This window comes from Sciurus vulgaris, assembly GCF_902686455.1.
Source record: "Sciurus vulgaris genome assembly, chromosome: 9".
Lineage (NCBI taxonomy): Eukaryota > Metazoa > Chordata > Mammalia > Rodentia > Sciuridae > Sciurus > Sciurus vulgaris.
Genome location: NC_136469.1, coordinates 83,243,163 through 83,262,969, shown reverse-complemented (window position 1 = coordinate 83,262,969; position 19,807 = coordinate 83,243,163). Strand labels below are relative to the sequence as shown.

Genomic DNA, 19,807 nt, shown 5'->3' with positions numbered 1-19,807 from the left:
TCTGGGGGAAGGGCCCGGCCCGCCTTCTCCTGTCCCTCCGCCCTCTGATGTCTCCTCCACCCATCCCGATGAGTCAGGCTGGTCAGAGCCGCGTAGAGCACTGGTAGGTGAGGTCTGGAATGAACCTCAGCGGGCAGCGAACCTGTCGGCTGGACGCGCAGCCGCTCCCCGTCCGGGAAGTGGAAAGCAGGTAGGCGACCGGCCGCTCCTGTGAGACCCCGCCCCATAGGAAACAAAAGCAATAGAAGGTCGGTCCCTGCCCTCTCCATGCGCAACACGAGTTATGACCGAAGTAGATGGGGGCGGGGACTTGTCAAATTAACTGGCAGTCCGGGATCTCTCCAAAAGGTGCCTTTTCTTATTAACGCTGTCGGAGAATAATTTCAGATTCCCGGGGGCAGTATTGAGATCCAGGAAACTTCGCGTCCAAACCAAATCTTTCTTGATACGGAGATACAGACGCAGCTGCTCCTTGAGTTACTGCTTTACGGTGTCCAAATACACCCACCCGAGTCTGTACTGAAAGAGAAATCACTCTGAAAATTATAGGCCAATATTGGGTTCTGCCTTTCTTTTTTCTACATAATTGCCTCACCTTAAGATGCAAGAAAAATGCTTTTTCTGCATCTATAGAATGTTTTCTCTGACATGCGGATGCATATCACGATAGGGGTGAAGGGCACTAGGGAAGAATAGAGTTACCTTCGGTAGAGGGGAGTGAAGGGAGGGGAAGGGGTATGGGGGTAGGAAGGATGGTAGAGTGAAGCAGACATTATTACCTCATGTACATCTATGCCTGCATGACCGATGTGATCCTACAATATTTACAGTCAGAAAAACGAGAAATTATACTCCATTTATGTATGATTCATCAAAATTTATACATGTCATATATAACTAATTAGAAAAAATTTAAAATAAATATAAAAAAGATGCAAGAAAAAAAAAAAATGTTGGATAGTTTATTGCCTTGGGAGCCCAAATCAACAGGAATTGTGTCTCAGCCAGTTCTGTAATACATAGGGTTATTTTGTTTATATTTAGTCTAAAATGTGTGAACAGAAGAGATTCACATTCTGTTTTAGGTTGGTTTACTGGTGAAGTCTTTGCTTTTGTAACGTAAGATTCCCTCCATGCTCAAAATGCTGAAAATATAGACAGGCTAGTCTGATTTGACCCCACTGCTCTCAATGTTAGAATGACCTTTGACTCTCATTCTGCACTGAAGGACTGTGAACTGTACCCAATTCAAAGACCATTTGTAGAGTAGAGCTGACTTCTGTCATTATCCTCTTCAAGATGGTAGAATTACAGCACCCCCCCCCCTCCCAACAGCTGTTACCTCCATTCCTTGTCTCTGTCCTTATGTTGATCCATGTAGTCTTTGAGGTTCTGAATGCCTCTTCCTGCTCTTTATCAGCCCTGTTCACAAGCCCAAGGTGCTCTTCAGTGTTTAATCGACATATTTACCTATTTTAGCTTCAGGCCCTCTCATTCTTTACCTCTGCCTTCCCATTTCTTTTCAATACAAGACATTCTTGTTTACCTTTCAGCCCCAGCTGCCACAGCACATATGTCTATTTCTCAGAATCCCCTCATGTCTGCTGCATTTCCCATTATAAATTCTCCTTCCCTGTCATTTGACACTCTTCTCCCTTGTATTCCTCTCATCTTTCCACTTTTCTTTCTTTTGCAACAATTTCTGTTTTACATGAGCCCCTGTTGTTTTTGCCAAGAGAAAGTATTGAAAGTATGCTGGCCCCACAATTTGTCAGGATATTTTAGCATGGACCAGTCTTAGTAACTGCCATGTAGGCCACATTAGCTGAGCTTTATTTAAAATCCCCAACATTACCTCTGGTACTTTTCCATGAATGAGTTGGAATCTTTGGCTTTAAATTACCTAGGACAGAAAGAAGAAATGGATTTATTTATCTATTTACTTATTTAAGTACTGGGAATTGAACCAGAGTCTAACACTTGCTAGGAAAGCGCTCCACCACAGAGCTACATACCAACCCTCATTTTTGTCTATTTTTGGTATTTTCTAGAATTTAAATCCGATACTGGATTGAGGGGGAAAATGGTTTCCAAAGATGTCACATAACAACTTTAGGATAGTTATTAAGAAAAATGTCTTATATCAAACTTCAGCTTTCTTTTGTATTTATTTCCTAGTGTTGAGTCTTGGAGGTATTGGCAGAGGTATGTCCACATGTAGGGCAGGAGGGAGTCTAAATGGAAAACACAGTAAGGCATTTTAGAGTGGTCAGTAGAAAGAATCCTTCTTAAGTACTTTTCAAAACATCTCACTTCAAAATAAAAGACCTGTTGCAATTGGGTGTCATGATAGAGAATAGGGCTTAGATTTGAAGCACTTAAAAATTAGAGAGGAAGTGGGGGTCATTGTTGAAATCAGGGTGAAATTACTTGAGGTGGAATTAGTAGGTCTGCAGGAAAAGAGAGAACAGAAATTAAATTGTCCAATTGCTTTAGATTTCTGTGTGCCCAGGGATTAAGCATCCAGACCTCTCCTCCTCCTTTCTCTCTTGTTCCAGTATAAGGGGATGGTTAATTAGAATGTTCTGTACTTTATATCAGGAAGTATTTTCCTGCTTCCCTCTTGTCTAGTTTATTATTTCCAAAAGCATTGATGGAGCAACTATGTTGCACCAGCACTGCTGGAAATGGCTATAAAGAAGAAAATGTGCTTGAGAACTCACTATTCATTGGGAGCAACAGACAATATAAATGGCATGAACCTGGGTACTAAGTGATTTCATAAAGAAATGCACCGTGTTTGGAAGCTGGGAGGAGGTGCATAAAGGAAGAACTCGGTTCAGCGTGGGAGGTCAGGAAAACTTTTTAATAAGAGGCATCTTTGAGTAAAGGTGAGAAAAACCTTTAAAGTAGAAGACACATTGGTGCAAAGGCAGAGATCTGGCTTAGCAAAGCTATTTTGGGGAACTAACTGCAAATAGACCTGCTTGGCCTGCTTAGCTTTAAGGAAGAGAATGTATGGATGTTCAGGAAACTGTGAAAGTAAGTTGGAAGTCAGAATGAAGGTCTTGGGGAGAGCAGAGCCTTTGTAGAATTTTCCAGAGGGTAGCAAGTTGACCAGATTTATTTTTTAGAAAGGCCTCCTGGAGCTAACTGTTGGTTTGAAATCATGAACAATATTAATGATTAAAAAGAACACATAGCAGAGTATTACTGTATTTAACCAAAACTAAGGCAGCATTGATTGTATGACACATTTTGATTTTAGAGATATTCAGGTGAAAAGGTACTTCTTAAAATAAAATTACAGCATGTGTAATAAGATCCTATTTTTATTATTTTCATTTTTTGTAGTAAAGGGGACTGAACCCAGGGGTATTCTACCACTGAGCTACATCCCCAGCCCTTTTTATTTATTTATTTATTTTCCTAATTTTGATACAGGATCTCCCTAAATTGCCCAGGTTGGCCTCGAACTTGCAATCCTGTCTCAGCTTCCTGAGTTACTATGATGATAGGCATGTGCCACCATGCTGCCATGATCGTCTTTTAGAAAAAGAAATGTCTATATGTGTATTTGGGGATAAGATTTGAGAACTGCCTAAGGGGTGACTTTAACTTTTTATAAACAGCCTTATCAACTGTTTGAGTATTTTACAATGAGAATATATTACTTTTCCATTTGAAAAAGGCACTCAAGAAACAAGCACACAACTGTAATCCCAGGTATTTGGGAAGTGGAGGTATGAAATTTCCTGGTTTAAGGCCAGCCTGGGCAACTGGGACCCTCTCTCAAAATAAAATAAAAAGGAATGGGGAGATAGTAATAGAGCACCCCTGGGCTCAACCCCAAGTTCCACAAAAGATGAAACAATAACAATAGAACCCTGACATTTGAGGAAAAATGACATGAATAAAAAAAGAAGAAAGAGAGAACATCAAATCTTTAGGTTGGAGAGGGAGAGAAGAGAGGTGAAGTTGCCAGCTGGAAGAACAATCCAGAAGCTACTGAGATGACCCAGGAAAGGAATGAAAAGGTTTCAGTTCAGCAATGGCTGAAAAAGGGAGATGAACTGATGGATTTGAGACATATTTACTAGGTGAATCCAATAGCATTTGGAGCCAGAATAACCTACATTTAGGATGAGGATCATGCTTGGCTTACTCCCACACACCCAGCCTGAGTAGCTGAGTAGATGCCTTTTAGCATCTACCTGGATAGAAAATGCAGGAGTAGTTCTTGGAAATGGACAGGATGATAATTTCAGTTAGGGGTATATTAAGTTTGAGGTGTCTGTGGGCTATAAAAAAAGAAATATCTAACAGTCAGTTGGCAATGTAAGTTTTGGGCACCAAGGATGTGTGACATTATCATCTATAAATGATCATTTAAACCATAGGTGAGGATTAAATTATTTATAAAGATATATGTATCTCTTATATTTATATATTTGTATATATGTATTTATATATGTAAATAGGTATGTGTAGGTACACACACATATATACACATACACACAGTGGGAAGGGAAGGGGCAGACACTGAATCCACAGTTACCAAAGATTAAGAGGAAATAAGACCTATCAAGGAGACTTGGAAGGGGCAGCTAGAGGGAAAGAGGAGCACCATGTTACAGAAGCACAGGAGCAGAAGGGGGAACAGCTTTCTAGAGATGCTGCCAGGGTAGATAAGAGTGAAATAAGACCAGAGCCCATCAGGTCACTGGGGCTGATCTGGAGCTGTTTCAGAACAGTGGTGGGGAAGAGCCCAGGTCAGAGAGGGGAAGGGATGAGTAGAAGTAGAGTGGGTAAGAAAAACTGAACCATGATCGAGAGGAGAAAAGACAAATCTAGATAAGGAGAATCATTAAAGATTTGTTTTTCTTTTAGAAGAGATATGATCATGTCTGTGTGCTGAGGGAAAAGAGCCAGGAAAGGATAAGGCGAAGACCTAGGAGAGAGAGTAAATAAGTGATGAAATAAGGATTGGAGATGGGGCCAGAGTCCAGAGTTCGAGAAAGGGGATTCCCTGGGGCAGAACAGGAGTCACTTTCTGTCACTAAGGGCAGATAGAAGAAAAGTAGATATTGAACTAATTATCTATTAATTAGGGTAGGCTAAATTACTATAACCAATAAAATGTAACTTGTAATGATGCAAACACAAGGTTTGTATGTCACATCATATTTAAAGCAGTTTTACAGACAGGTAGACAATTGTTTTCCATGCAGTTATTGAAATACTAAGGCTGATAGCAGCTATTATCTTCAACACCTGATTTCCATATCATTGAATAGCTTGCCAGGAAGAGAGATCATGAGGATGTGCCTGTGGGACATTTTTATAGGCCAGGTATATGAGTGGTATATAACAGTAATGCTCAAATTCTATTGGTTAAAAAAAATTAGTCACATGAAAACACTGAACTACAAGGGAAGTTGAGAAACATGGCGGAGCTGTGTGTCTAGCAAGAAGGAAGAATAGATTCTGGTGAGAACCATCCACACAGCTGTGGATGCACATTCATTGCATTTACACATGGAAGGAAGAAAGTTGAGAGATTTTATGCGTAAAAACCTCCATTCCCCCTCTGATAGAGAAGAGGCAGCTATTTGCTGAGTCTGAGTACTCAGGAGAGATAAAGAAGCCTGTATAAGGTTTATCTGTTATTTGTGGGTATTGGGAGAGGCATATAGGATTGCCATTTGGTCAAGGGAGCCAATTTACCTTATAAGTTCATAGCACCACCAGACTAAATCACTATGCAATTTTCTCCACTAGAGCACAGCATCCTGGAGGTAAATGGGTAGAAACAGAGAAGGCAGGTACTGGACAGTTCCAGGGTTGAGGGTTCGCAAGTGGGGTCATGAAAAGATATGTGGAGGAAGGCGATGGTATGGATGGATAGTGAAGCAAGTCTCTCAGAAGCAGGTTAAGATATTGGAAGTCAAGGTTTGAGGGTGTCTTGGTGGAGTTGAAAAGCAAGCAAAATTGGAATAAATGAAAACAAGAACTAGCAGGTTGGGGTGTTATGAGCAGAACATCAGGATCCTTAAGTCTTGGGACTTAAGGCATCAGAAGTGGAATAGTGAGGAGTGACGACAAGGTTCAAAGTGTAACCATGAGAATGAAGCATGGTAGAAGTGAGACATTGGAGATGACAGAATCATGGAACAGAGGGGTGTTAAATAATGAGTCTTACTAGGGATATGGAAGTCACTGGGGGATGGACAGGATGCCCAGAGCCCTCCATGTAAGTGCACAGTATTGTGACATGAGCAATACCGATGGCATTCTGCCAGGAGTTCTTGCTCTGCTCCTCATCCACAGATAAACTCAGCAAGTAGCATAATACTGCAGCGACTTACACATGTATATCACTCCCTGGACCACTCTTCTTTTATTTTAATACCTTTATTTTATTTATTATTTTTATACGGTGCTGAGGATTGAACCCAGTGCCTCACTTGTGCTAGGTAAGTGCTACCACAGAGCCACAACCCCAGACCATTCTTCTTGACCGGATCTTCACGGTGAATATGGGCAGAGTGTGGAATAGAGATCATTACTGTTATAGGCTGTTTAGGTCCCTCCTAAAATTTCTATGTTGAAATCCTAAACCCCAAAGTGATGATATCAGGAGGTGAAGTCTTTTGGTGGTTGTTATGGTTTGGATCTTAAATGTCCCTCAGTGGCCACAGTTGAAGACTTGGTCACTAGCATGTGGTACTATTGGGAGGTAATGAAACTTGTAGACAGTTGGGCCTAATAGAAAGAACTTTATTAGTTTATTGGCATGCCTTTGAAAGGGCTATCGAGACCCTGCCCCCCTCGACCTCCCTGCTTCCTGACCACCATTAGGTGAGCAGCTTTGCTCTTCCACACAATCCCCACCATGACATTTCAGCCACATCATAGGCCCAAAAGCAATGGAACCATGGCCTGAAACCTCTGAAACCATGAGCCAAAACCAAACCTTTTCTCCTTTAAACCAGTTTTCTCAAACATTTTATCACAGTGATAGAAAGCTGAATAGCACAATGATTAGGTCATGAGGTGAAGTCCTCCTTAATGGGACTAATGCCCTTATAAAAGAGAACCCAGATAATTCCCTTTTTTGCCACATGAGGATACAGCAAGAAGACAGCCATCTGGAACCTAGAAATGAGCCTTCGCCAGACACTAAATCTGCCAACATTTTCATCTTGGAATTCCCGGCCTCTAGAACTGTGAAAAAGAAATTGTTGTTTAAGCCACTGAGTCCATGATAACATGGTAAAGCAGCCTGAGTGGATTAAGTCAATTACCTTATGAAAAATAACTCTCCTTGCTATTAATATGTATATATTTCTTGTGGAATGTATTCTTTTCCCTCCCCGCCCCCCTTTCTCTTGCATACTCTCTGATATAGTATCTCTCTATGTTGTCTGGGCTAGTCAAACTCATTGGCCCCAGCTTGTAAGATGTCCTGGGGTTGATCCCCAGATGAAACTATAGCTAAGGTGAAATGTGGAAAGTCTGGAGAGAAAACTTAAGGAGAGGGCACTGCCTAAGGTATTCTGACCTAGCAAGGGAATAGCATTTTCCCTTGGGCTACAAGCTGTAGTTGCGGAGTTTAACCTATGAACCAGATAGCTTCATGTTATAGGGCTCCCTGCATTTATTTCCCTTCTCCTGTCCTGAACCTTTATTTATTTATTCAGAGCCCACTAGGTATACACACTATTTGGGCCTGGGAATCCAGTAGTAAACCAGACAAAAATTTTTGCTGTCAGAAAACAGATTCCAGTGGAAAATAGCCAATATACATAAAAATAAATAAGAAAATATCACTGTTGATAAGTGCTCAGGTACAAAAGCCAACTGATGTGATAGAGCGACTCTAGCAAAGACGAGCAGGAAGGCTTCTCCAAGATCACAGTAACAGGCAGAGGCCATGGTGAGATGAATGGAGGAGAAGGGAGCAGAATGAGACAAGCATTCTCAATAGAGGGAGTAGCTAGTATCATGTCAGAAACGAGCTGAGTAACAGAAAGAAGTCAGGGCAAAGCTGGTGCATAGCAAATGAAGGAAGTGCGGAGTGAGAAGCCAAGACAGTGAGTGGGATTTGGGTCTTGAGGTTTGAGTTTTAGTCTAAGTATGAAGGGAAGCCTTTGGGGACTTAGAATAAAAAAAGTTAACATATAATTTGTGTATTAAACAGATCATCCTACTGTAGTGTGGAGACTAGATTGTAGGAGATTCTAATGTAGAAGATGAACATCTACCTGGGAAACTACGGCCGCATGTGAGATGAGAGATGATGGTGACTTGGAATATCAGGGTACCTGGTAGAGAAGGATTGAGCATTGGAAAATGTGCAAGAGGCAGAATTGACAGAATTTGGTGGTGAACTGTAATTTACCAAAATTGAGAGTACTGAGTTGAGAACTGGTTTAGAAGCAGAAAGTAAAACATCCTATTTAGGAAAGGTTATGCTTAGATGACCCTTAGACCTCTGAGTAATGATCCAGAGTAGATGCTCTGGCTTGGACTGATTTGTCTCCCTAAGGTTCCTGTGCTAGAGGTTTGGTCCCCAGCAAGGCAGTATTAAGGTAGTAGAACCTTTGATAGGGCCTAGTGGAAAAGTTAGGTCATGGGGGCTCCACCCTCATGAAAGTATTGACGTTGTCTTATAGGAGGGGGAGGCACAGGTCTCCTAAGAGTACATAAGTTCTTATGAGAATGGGTTGGTACAGGGCAAGGCCACCTGTCATGCAAGCCCTTTCTGAGCACAGCTGTTTTCCTTTCTTCTTCTCCAAAACGTTGGGATACATGCAGGGACCCTTGACAGAATGCCAAGGACATGCTGTTTGGACTTCAGAGCCACAAGAATTGTAAGCCTATTTTCTTTATAAAGTACCATCCCCTATGCATTTCGTGCTAGCAAAACAAAATGGACTAAGACAGTAGGCAATAATACATATAAGACAGGTAGTCAGGGGTAAGGTCAAACTAGAGATAAAACTTTGTAACTCTCAGGCATTGAGATGGTGTTTTAAAGCTATGGAATTAGATGAATTTATCTATGGAAGGAATCTAGAAAGAGAAAAGCCCTGCAACTGGGTCCAATGTTAGGAGTCCAACCTTTAGTACTATCTTTCTTAACTATTAAAACCTGCCTCAGCCATACTATGGCATTATGGCAAGGAGCAGAATTATAAAATCCATGTTATGTCTGTTTAAGGCCAGTACTTTTTGTGGTTACCGCAGACAATAACATGAAAGACGCTCCAGGAGTAAGGTTAATTTCAGGGTCTGAAATAAGGTTTATCTACTTCTTCCCCTGTGGAAAAACTAGCTCCATTGCCAGATCCAGAAGGTGTGGGCTTAAATTTTTTTTTAAAGGTGGCAGTAGGTTCTCTATGTATATCCTCTTTACACAAGGGAAAACCAAGTTTCAGAATTTAGCATTGTCTTAATCCACTCAAGCTACTATTATGAAATACCATGAATGGGGTAGCTTTTTAATGAGAGAGGGTGTTTCTTACAATTCTGTAAGACTGTGAATTCTAAGCTCAAGGTACCAGCAGATTCAGTGTCTGGTGAGGGCACCTTCTAGTTGTGTCCTCATTTGGTGGAAGTGGAAACTCTGGTCTCTTCAGCCTCTTATAAGGGCACTAAGCCCTTTCATGAAGGCTCCACCCTCATGACCTAATCACCTCCTTCAAAAGCCACACCTCCTAATACCATCACTTTGCGGATGAGGTTGCAAGATATGAATTTTGGAAGAAGGATGTTTACATTCAGCATAGCAAATGTCTTGTAGAAATTGCACTTGTATCAAGTAGAATTCAGGCCTAGCATTTTGCATGGGATTCATCTTTCCTCGCCTCTTGAGTATTTGACTCTGTTGATCGTTTTCACCCTTCAAAATCCCTGTCTTGGCTTCTACACCATAACTCTTTTCTGTTTTTTCTCCTACCTCCCTGGCCCAGCTGTGAGTATCCCTTGCTAACTCTTCTTTCCATTTTTCCTTTCTACATTCTCTCTACTTATTCTGTGGGTTCTACCTAAGTCACTTTGTCTTTTCCCCAGATTCAGTTACCACCTATATTCTTTTTTGCTGGGGGTGGTCAAAGAAAGACGCTGGGGATCAAACCCAGGGCTTCACACATGCTAGGCAAGAGCTCTACCACTGAGCTAAGCCCTAAGCTCACCACCTATATTCTTATGATTCCCAAATCTGTGTAGCACACCTAACAGAGGACTGACTTTTAAGTAATTAGTCTCATCTTGGCTCTGTCCCTGGCTCTTCAAATTTAAAACCTTTCTGGAGCTGGGTGTGTTGGCATATGCCTGTAATTCCAGCTACTTGGGAGGCTGAGGTAGGAGCTTTGCAAGTTCAAGGCCAGCCTAAGCAACTTAGTGAGATCCTATATCAAAATAAAATAAAATAAAAAAGATAGGTTTGCAGCTCAGTGGTAAATTGCTTGCCTAGTATGCGCTAGGTCCTGAGTTCAATCCCCGGTATTACAAAATAAATAAACAGACAAATAAATGGTAAAACCTGTGGGCCTCAATTTCTCCATTTGTACAACCGGAGGATTAGACTAGATGATTCTGCTGTTCCTAATATCCAAACTTGATATTACTTCTATTTATGTTCATAATAAGGACATTTATTTCACACTCTATACCATACATTGAATCAAGGGCTTTTAACCATATTAATAAAATTAATTCTCCTAACAATATCCTATGAGATAGGAGTTGTTATTATCTTCTTTTTATATTTGAGGGAACCAAGATCCAGATAATGGAATTCACTACCATTAGATAACCAGTAAGTAGGGTGCTAGGATTCAACCCTGGCAGTTTTAGTCTGGAGTCCACAGTGGTTATCCCTGGAGTAGAACTTACTATTTGCCTTCACAGCCCCTGATTTCTGTTCTCCCTTCTCACCTTAGCCCATTTCCCTTCTGCCTCCTCTGGGTCCTGAAACCTTCTGTTACATAGCTCCCTTGTATCTGCATCTCTTCCCCTGCCATCTCTACTGGATGTTTTCCTTTCTAACACAAAGCAAAATGGGCCTCTTGCTTTGACATGCCCCTGCTTAGTCACTGCCTTAGGTCACCCTCATCACTGTTGCCCATGTCCATATGTGTCCTCCCAGAGAGCCTTTCATGCCACCTTGGACAAATCAACTCCCTTCCTCCAGGTACTTCCATCTAGGAAAAGGTAAGTTTGAGTAGTTCATTAGGCATTAAAAGGAGATGGTGTTATGAGATGGTTATATGAGGTGTTCTCCCAAAGCTCCTGTTAATGCAGGAATATTCACAGGTGAAATGATTATATTATGAGATTTGTGACCTAATCAGACTCAGTGGCAACTGTAGGCAAGAGGCAGGAGGAGATCAGGCAGGAGGAGGGGTGGTAACTGTACGAGGAGGCAGGCAGAGGATCATAGAGGTATTCTTCCTGAGGCCCTTTCCCTACTCTCTCTGCTTCCTGATCCTGCTAATGAGCTGAGCAGCTTTCCTCAGCTGTGCCATGATATTCTGCCTCACCTCAGGCTGAGCTGTGGAATTATCTGGCCATGAACTGAAACCATGAGCCAAAACAAACTTTTCCTCCTCTAAGTTGCTCTTGTTGGGTATATTGGTTACAGTAATGAAAGCTGACTAAAACGGATGCAAAGTGGGCAATTGATGTCGTTCCTCATCCAGAACACCGGTTCCCTGAGACCAGGACCATGTCCTGTTCTCCATTAGCCCTTATGGAGATTGACTTGGAATAATAAGATATATTAGTATCCTGGGGCTGCTGCATTCATTATCACAAACTGTGTGCCTTAAAATAACAGGAATTGATTCTCTCACAGGACTGAAGGCTAGACATTGAAAATGAAAGTGTTGGCTGAGCCTCTCTCCCTGGGGAGACTCTAGGAGGGAATCCTCCTTTTCCTCTTTCAGTTTCTGCATTCTTTAGTTTCCTTAATCTGTGGCCACATCACTTCAATCTCGGCTCCATCTGTACTTATTCACACCTTCTCTTCTGTGTGACCATTTTCTTCTGCCTCTTATGAGGATGTTTATCATTGGATTTATGGCCCAGTCAGATAATCCAGGATGGTCTAGTTACCTCTGTAAACTTTCACGTCTTCACAGACAGGGTAACATTGACGATTCCAGGAGTTTTGGATATGGACATATCTTTTTTTAAAATTTATTTTTATTATAAATAAATGGGATACATGTTGTTTCTGTTTGTACATGGAGTCAAGGCATACCATTTGTGTAATCATACATTTACATAGGGTAATGATGTTTGATTCATTCTGTTATTTTTCCTCCCCTCCACCCCTCCCTCCCCTCTTTTCCCTCTATACAGTACCTCCTTCCTCCATTCTTGCCCCCTTCCCACCCCCTATTATGTGTCATCATCCGCTTATCAGTGAGATCATTTGCCTTTTGGATTTTTGAGATTGGCTTATCTCACTTAACATGATATTCTCCAGTTTCATCCATTGCCTGCAAAAGTCATAATTTTATTATTCTTTATAGCTGAGTAATATTCCATTGTATATATATACCACAGTTTCTTTATCCATTCATCAATTGAAGGACATCTAGGTTGGTTCCACAGTCTGGCTATTGTGAATTGAGCAGCTATGTACATTGATGTGGCTGTATCTCTGTAGTATGCTGATTTTAAGTCCTTTGGGTATAGGCCAAGGAGTGGGATAGCTGGGTCAAATGGTGGGTCCATTCCAAGTTGTTTTTTTTTTAATTGAAAAATTGTTATTTATTTGACAGAAAACTTCTGAATTAATATAAAGAAATGACAATAACTTGTGTACACACTAATTCAAAACATTTTCACTAAGCACCAAGTAGAACAGTTCCCTATCTTTTCACCAAAAACACCTTTATCATTGAAAGACTGCTTCAAACTTAACCCTTATGAGTAAAAAAACTTTTAAGTTTCGACCTATACATTCCAACCAAGGGAATATGCTAGCCTCAGGCTGATCAACACAGGTCACAGGTCCACAAAACAAATATCATCCTCAAAGCGCACAAACAAAATGAGTGTGTGTATATATATATATATATATATACACACACACACACATACATATACACACAAAGTGAGAACAAAGTATTATGTAAAATACATGTTGTGTATATTCAGTGCCTAATGAGCATACAATGCAGCAAGGGGCACAGAAACAAATACCACACCCTAACCCACAAGGCAGTGGAAGGAATGAAAAGTCCTGTGCCTTCTATTCCAAGTTTTCTAAGGAATCTCCACACTGCTTTCCAGAGTGGCTGCACTAATTTGCAGCCCCACCAGCAATGTATGAGTGTACCTTTCTCCCCACATCCTCGCCAACACCAATTGTTGCTTGTATTCTTGATAATCGCCATTCTAATTGGGGTGAGATGGAATCTTAGTGTAGTTCTGATTTGCATTTCTCTTATTACTAAAGATGGTGAACATTTTTTCATATGTTTGTCGATTGCTTGTAGATCTTCTTCTGTGAAGTGTCTGTTCATATCCTTAGCCCATTTGTTGATTGAGTTATTTGTATTCTTGATGTAGAGTTTTTTGAGTTCTTTATATATTCTGGAAATTAGTGCTCTATCTGAAGTATGAGTGGCAAAGATATTCTCCCACTCTGTAGGCTCTCTCTTCGCATTGCTGATAGTTTCCTTTGCTGAGAGAAAGCTTTTTAGTTTGAATCTATCCCAGTTATTGATTCTTGCTTTTATTTCTTGTGCTATGGGAGTCCTGTTAAGGTAGTCTGATCCTAAGGCAAGAATTTGAAGATTTGGACCTACTTTTTCTTCTATAAGATGCAGGGTCTCTGGTCTGATTTCAAGGTTCTTGATCCATTATGAGTTGATTTTTGTGTGGGGTGAGAGATAGGGTTTAGTTTCATTCTGTTGCATATGGATTTCCAGTTTTCCCAGCACCATTTGTTGAACAGGCTATCTTTTCTCCATTGCATATTTTTGGCACCTTTGTCTAGTATTAGAAAATTGTATTATTTGGGTTTGTGTCCGTGTCTTCTATTCTGTACCATTGATCTACCTGTCTATTTTGATGCCAATACCATGGTGTTTTTGTTACTATTGCTTTGTAGTATAGTTGAAGTTCTGGTATTGTGATACCCCCTGTTTCATTCTTCCTGCTAAGGATTGCTTTAACTATTCTAGGTTTCTTATTCTTCCAGATGAATTTCATGATTGCTTGCTCTATTTCTGTAAGGTACGTCATTGGGATTTTAATTGGAATTGCATTGAATCTGTATAGCACTTTTGGTAGTATGGCCTTTTTTTTTTTTTTTTTTTCTTTTGTGGTGCTGGGGATTGAACCCAGGGCCCCAGGGCCATGTGTTTGCGAGGTAAGCACTCTACCAACTGAGCTACATCCCCAGCCCAGTATGGCCATTTTGACAATATTAATTCTGCCTATCCAAGAACATGGGAGATCTTTCCATCTTCTAAGGTCTTCCTCAATTTCTTTCTTCAATGTTTTGTAGTTTTCATTGTAGAGATCTTTTATCTCTTTGGTTAGATTGATTCCCAAGTATTTTATTTTATTTGAGGCTATTGCAAATGGAGTTGTTTTCCTCATTTCCCTTTCGCTGTTTCGTCGCTTGTGTATAAAAATGCTTTAGATTTATGCGTGTTGATTTTATAGCCTGCTATTTTGCTGAATTCATTGATGAGGTCTAGAAGTTTTCTGGAGGTTTTTGGATCCTCTAAATATAGAATCAGGACATATCTTTTTTTTGAGGGGTAGCATCATTCAGCCAACTAAATGAGGGAATAGGGAGAAACTCAGGAATGCCTTTCTCCAACCTCTCACCTCTCCCTTTATTCAAGCTAACTTAAAATTCCCTTCTGGATTCAATTTGGCTGTCACTGAATTAAGGAAACCATCCTTGACCCATATCCTCTGCCTAGTACATGTCCCCACCTATAAATCAATAACTTTCACATACACAACACTATTTTAAGGGCTCCCTGTGTTTGAACTCACCTTTCACTACCACCCTGTGAGATAATTCCTAGTACTATTCTTATTTTGTTGAATTCTCATGTCTTCTCCACCTGACCTTCCCCAGGGCAACAACGAAGACCTTTTCATCTTTCTACCCCAACACAGCCACGGCACCTCCAGGCTCTGTATAAAGGGTGGTGGATTGAATCAATGACTGAACAAGAGATAGGGTCATAGACTGTGGAAGTTTTTGAGCATCAAATTAAGACATTGGATTTTTGGATCACAGGGAACAACATAATTTTGCACTGAGAAATGATAATCTGGACCTCTCTCTTTTAAAAGTATCTTCTCCTTAGTCACAAAAGTTTTCTATAGGAAGATGATCTATTGAAAAGGGCTGATAGTTGCATAGTTGCCCATTTACCTTCAGTGTATACTGTAATTGCATTGCTATTTGCATGTCTGTGAAGCAGATTTAAAGATTATATTATGTAGCTGAACAACATGGCTAACGCCTGTAATCCCAGCAGCTCAGGATGCTGAGGCAGAAGGTTTGCTAGTTCAAAGCCAGCCTCAGAAAGGCCCTAAGCAACTTAGCGAGACCATCTCAAAATTGAAAAAATTTTTAAAAGGGCTGGAAGATGCAACTCAATGGTTAAGCACCCTTGGGCTTGATCCCTAGTACCAAAAAAAAAAAAAAAAAAAAAAAAAAATTACATTCTAATCTAATCTTCACCAAGATTTCAAATAAAATAATTTTTTTTCTTTTCTTTTTTGGAACCTGGGATGGAACCCAGGGCTTTGCAAATTTTAGGCAAAGGCTTTGCTGCTGAGCTACATCCCAGCCTACAAATAAAAAAATTATTAAGAATAAACCATGAACTAAAGAAATACTGAACTTTAAGCCCTAGAGAACAATACTGCAAGTGCAGGGGACTAGTAGGGGCCTTCATTTATATTAGACTTGAAACGATGATCATCTAACCACCTCTGGCAAGAATTGGCCCACAAACTTAAAATTGTGGCAAACAGAAATTTGCATTCTGCATCTTTACTAATGAGCTCCTTAAATGTATGCTGGAGCTTGTGATTTTAACTGATAGTACTGTAAGAGGTCATCATGATTAGCAGTATCCTTATAATTGTTTATTTTTTCTTATTTCCTTATATGGGTTTCTATTTAAGTTTGCTTTTGTAATGTACATAACATTAGTACAGAATTGCATATCATTTCAAATAAATAAGTTGCCTGGTCTATCTGTCGCTCACTCTAGGAGCCTATTTTATGTAGCTGTTTTCTACAACTTTGTGTATTTGTTACTCTTTTTCTTTCTTCTCCATGTGGCACAATCCTAATGATTACTCAGCTCTTCCTCAACATTCATAGGCTCCAATAATCACTCTTCTTGCTTCTTCTTTTAGAATATACCTCTATTATGCATGTCTCCTTTGGTGTATATTTGTCTTGTGTCCCCCCCAGTGGATTGTGAGTTTCTGGAGGGCAAGGGTCCTTTTAGTCACTCATTTGGTCCTTAATACAATGCAGTAGCGAGTAGTGTGTATACAATCAGTGTTCACTGAACATAATCATCTCGGAGCATTAGATGTCCTAAACCCAAAACCAATATATGTTTTCATATATCATATATGAAGAGAGGAAGCAGAGAGCTATGATTTTAAAGCAAGAGGCTTCATTTCACATATAGCATTTTATAAGAATGAGTCTGAAGGTAGGGTCTCTGGGCTCTCCTGACAGCTGGTAAATTAACAAATGCCCATTTTCATTGATTACCTGTAAAGAAGATCCAATTCCAGACTTTCCATTTTACACGTAGTTATGATCTAGTTATAATCTACTAAATGAGTTATTAAAATTGAATATTTATGTACTATAATTGGCACATTTCTAAAGAGTGCTAAGGATTCTAATTTAGCACTCTTCTAAAAAGTCTGGCAGTCAGAGAAATCCTTGGCAAATGCACGTATACAGATAGTTGGATTTCCCCCAAATTTCAAAAGGCTAATTTCTTATCATGCATCCTCACTATTATATTGAGTTAGTTGATGGTATGATTTCTTCTTCTTGCTTATTAATTATAAATGACCACAGTTTAGATTTATCATTATCAATTCATTCTGGGTTTCGTTAATTTGTTAGTATCTTGGCAGAATCATTATAGACAGGTGTTCTGGTGTTGGACTGTCTCCATGTACAATATGTGTGAAGTTGGGCAAGTTATTAAATTTTCTAAATTTTCTAAGTCTCAGGATTTTGTGTGTGTGTGTGTGTGTGTGTGTGTGTGTGTGTGTGTGTGTGTGTGTATGCGTGTAGTACTGGGGATTGAACCGAGGGCCTCCCACATGCTAGGCAAAATGAGGCAGGAGGGCCATAGCTGCTGCTCAGTGGTACAGCACTTGCCTAGCATGCACAAGGCCCTGAGTTTGATCCCTAACAACACACACACACACAGAGGCACATAAGTAGGAGTACTTATCTCATTGGTTTCATATAGGGAATCACTGGATTAATGTGTATAAAGTGCCTTCACAAGATGGCCCTCAAATATAGAAAAGGCTCAGTAAATGCTATTTGTGTGATACATATTTGCATCATATTGGAGTCAGGGGAAAAGTAAAAGTAGTAAAATACAAGCAAGACCCTCAAGGAGGTGCTAGCACATGGTATATATATTTCTTAGAATCTGACTCAGCTTAAGAGTGACAGAACCAAAATAACAGTGACATTTTAAAATACAAGTTTATTTCTGCCAGGCATAGTGGCAGGAATCCAGTGACTCTGGGAGGCTGAGGCAAGAGACTCACAAGTTTGGCAACTTAGCAAGACCCTGTCTCAAAAAAAAAAAAAAAAAAAAAAAAAAAAAAAAAAAAACATGTGCAGCCTAGAGCTGAAATAACTGCAATCATCATTTACCAAGATTCCTCCTATCTTGTTCCACTATTTCTCAAAGTGGGATTTCCAGTCCATAGTCAAGATAACTATCTCAGCACCAGCCACCATGTCTGCACTCTGGCTAGCCAGAGAGAAGAAAGGCAAAGAAAAGGACATAACTCCTCTCTCGAAGGACTTGTGTTAGAAGCTGCACACAACACTGTTGCTTACCTTTCACTGGCCAGATTGCAATCCCACAGACACCTCAAGCTGCACAGGGTGGCTGGGAAATAAAATCTTTGTTTTGAAGGGCTGGGGTTGTGGCTCAGTGCTAGAGCACTTACCTAGCATGTGTGAGGCACTGGGTTTGCGCCTCAGCACTCCATAAAAATAAATAAATCAAATAAAGGTATTGTGCCATCTACAACTAAAAATTTTTTAAAAATCTTCATTTTGGATAAGCATATTCTCAACTAAAAAAGAGGACTTTGTTGGATGCGGTAGTGTGTGTTGGTGATCCCAGCTACTTAGAAGGATGAGACAAGAGAATTGCAACTTCTAGCCAGCCTGAGCAACTTACTGAGATCCCATCTCAAAATAAAATTTTGAAAAAGCACTAGGGATGTAGCTCAGTGAGAGAGTGCTCCCAGTACTTCCACCCCTCCAAAAAGAGGGAATTTATTATTATAGAACTAAGCTTATCAACTAAAGCACCATTGACCCTTTGGGTAGGACAAATCTTTACTGAATAGGATCAATTTGAATATTTTAGGACATTTACTGTCTGGGCCCCAGATATTACCTAAATGCCAGTTGACACACTCCCAGTCACTGTATCAACTCAACTGTTCCCGTACATTTACAATTACTCTTAATACTATCCTTATATTTTAGATTTCTGTGGCAGGTGCCTATTATTGTATGCCCAGTGTATCACTTTAAGGGGAACTCTCCTTGGCATAGCCATGTGCTGGATAGGCTTCCTTTTAGGTAGCTCTTCTTTTCTAGCTGCAGAGATGAGAAAGCCTGTCAGCATCCGACCTCTGCCAAGCCAAATAAAATCTTTTCCCAGGTTTTTAAAAACAGAACCAAGGGGTATGGTTTAGTTCCTTTATGAGTGGAGATGTGAAATCTAGGCTTTTGATACACTTTTGGTGGGAATGTAGGGAATGTAAAATTGTCTACTCTTTTGGAAAATAGCATGACAACTCTTCAAAATGTCAACATAGAGATATTATATGTGTTATGGTTTGGATATGAAATATCCCCCTAAATCTTATGTAAGATAATACAGGAATGTTCAGAACCAAAATGATTAGATTATGAGAGTATAACCTAATCAGTGGGATAATCCATTTGATGGATTAATAATTTTAAAAGACCACTGTAATTGGTGGTAACTGTAGGCAGGTTGGGTGTGGATGGAGGAAGCTTGTCCCTGGTGGCATGCCTTTGAGGCTTACATATCTTTTCCTGGGCGTTTGGAGCTGTCTTTCTCTGTTTCTGTTTTCTCAGAGCTGAGCAGCTTTCCTCCACCACACCCTCCCACCATGATATTCTACCTTACCTTGGGCCCAGAGAGGTAGAGTCAGATGACCATAAACTGAACCTCTGAAACCAAGATCCTAAAATAAATGTTGCCTCCTCTAAGTTGTTCTTGTCAAGTCTATCGGCAATGAAAAGTGAACTAACAAGACATTAGGGTTTAGATTTGGAATGTTCCTCAAAGGCTCATGTGTTCAAGGCTTGCTCCCAATAAAGCAATATCCAGAGGTGGTGCTTTTGGGAAGTGTTTAGATTATGAGGGTTCTGACGTCATCAATGGACTAATCCCCTGGGAGGTGATGGAAACCGTAGGCAGATAGGGCATGGTTGAAGGAAACAGGTCACTACTAGCATGCCCTTGGGGACTACCCA

General features: G+C 40.3%; 1 protein-coding gene across 2 annotated transcripts in view; it reads left to right on the top strand.

Moving 5' to 3' along the window:
• The first annotated feature begins 74 nt into the window (after window positions 1–74).
• Window positions 75–19,807, top strand: part of SEPTIN11 (septin 11) — a 137,202-nt gene continuing 117,469 nt past the window's right edge. The window contains exon 1 of one of the 2 annotated variants that reach the window (XM_079154305.1): window positions 75–190. The gene's annotated coding sequence lies outside the window, so the exon portion shown is untranslated. The remainder of the gene's footprint in view (window positions 191–19,807) is intronic. The other variant, XM_079154298.1, reaches the window with a different exon arrangement.